Below are 2,198 nucleotides of genomic sequence, written 5' to 3' on the forward strand. Positions count from 1 at the left end.
TCTTTAGGTTCTTTTAGTTTAATGTAGTTTCATTTATCTATTTTTTTCTTTTGTTTCCTTACTTAAGGAGATAAATCCAAAGAGATATTGCTAAAAGTTATGCCAAACAGTTTTCCATGTATGTTTTCTTCTAGGAGTTTTATAGTTTGATATAACATTTAAGTCTTTGACTCATTTTGAGTTTATTTTTATATATTATGTAAGAAAATGGTTCAATTTAATTTAATTTTATTTTTTATATACCAGTCTAGCTTTATCAACACCACTTTTCTAAGAGACTGTCTTTACTCCATTGAATACACAATGCCTCCCTTGTTGTAGATTAATTGCCCTTATAAGCTAGGATGTATTTCTGAGCCCTCTGTTCTATTCCATTGACCTATATATCTGTTTTTTGCCAGTATCATACTGTTTTGATTATCATAGCTTTGTAGTATATTTTGATATCAGGCAGAGTGATACCTCCCACTTTGTTGTCTCTCAACATTCTTTGACTATTTGGGGTCTTTTGTGGGTCTATATAAATTTTAAGATTAGTTCTTTTAATTCTGAGAAGAATGCTATTGGTATTTTAATAAGGATTGCATTGAATCTGTATACTACTTTAGGTAGTAAGAACATTTTAAAATATTAATCTTCTAGCCTGACCTGTGGTGGTGCAGTAGATAAAGCGTCGACCTGGAAATGCTGAGGTCACCGGTTCGAAACCCTGGGCTTGCCTGGTCAAGGCACATATGGGAGTTGATGCTTCCAGCTCCTCCCCCGTTCTCTCTCTCTCTCTCCTCTCTAAAAATGAATAAATAAAATTAAATTAAAAAAAATAAAAAAAATAAAATATTAATCTTCTAAACCACAAGCAAGGTATATCCATTTATTTATTTGTATCTCTTTCAGTTCCTTTCTTCAATATCTTATAGTTTTCAGAGTACAAGTCTTAAATTTTTTTTGCTTAAATTTATTTTTAGGTATTTTATACATTTGGATGAAATTCTTTTCTTAATTTCTTCTTATAATTGTTCATTATTGGTATATAGAAACACAATAGATTTCTGCATTGATTGTGTATCCTGCAACTTTACTGAAGTAATTTACTAGTTCTAGCCAAGACAATTTTAAAGTAGAATAAGAAAGAGGACATGGAGAAGTGTTCATTTATTGTACCAGATTTCAAATTTATAAAACTATCATAATTAAAACAATAAATATTGTAATTGGGTTAGATGAACAAGCCAAATTAAATAGAATTTTAAAAATCTAGAAATAACCTATATTTATAAAAACTTATTATGAGTTTACACTATAAATTAGTTGAGAAAAAGATAATATTAAAGATATGGTGCTGAGACAAAAATCACCATCTATATAGAAAAAATAAAATATTCTCAACTTGTGCTTTATTACACAAAAGTTTCAAATGTTTTAAAAGCCTAAATATTGAAAAAAAATTATAAAACTTCCATGAGAAAAATAGGAGACAATCTTTATGATATCAGGATAATGAAGAGTTTCTTAAATAGGACAGACAATGCACAAACCATTAATGATAATATTAATCAATTTTCTATATCAAAAGACCCTATGAGTGTGAAGATAAATCAAAGATGTAGAGAAGCGATATTGAAAACACAGATCTGATAAAAGAATAGTATCTTAAATATATAAAGAACATCTTACCCCCCACCAAAAAAAAGAAGTAGCACACATGTCTATCATCTATCTATCATCTATCTGTCTACCTGCCTACCTCTGAATCCAGAAGAAAGCTGAAAAGCTGAATAGCTAATAAACATATGAAAATATGTTCAAGCTCACTCGTACCAGTCAGGATCCACTGAAGAGACATTGATCATACTAAACATTTGAACAGGGGCAATTTAATATAAAAATTACCTTGTAAAATGTGGTTGAGTGAATAAAGAAGCTAAAAAGGACTCTAAGGGAATAGAAGTGGCCAGTGTAGCTACTACATGTATACTGAGAGACAACGAAGAGGAAAGGACTGAAGGACTTAGAATACTCTGCCTCCCCTCTCTCCTAAAGCTGCGAAAGGGGAGAAGCTTGCCAGCCATCATGAGCTGGAACTGGTCCATAGCAGCAGCCAGGCAGGTGGCTGAGAAGCTTGCCAGAGGCTGTGCTGGAGTTGGCCACACAGGTGGCTGAGATGAGTCCACACTCCAAGGTGTCTTGCATATCAATTT

Source organism: Saccopteryx leptura, chromosome 1, assembly GCF_036850995.1.
Source record: "Saccopteryx leptura isolate mSacLep1 chromosome 1, mSacLep1_pri_phased_curated, whole genome shotgun sequence".
Taxonomy (NCBI): domain Eukaryota; kingdom Metazoa; phylum Chordata; class Mammalia; order Chiroptera; family Emballonuridae; genus Saccopteryx; species Saccopteryx leptura.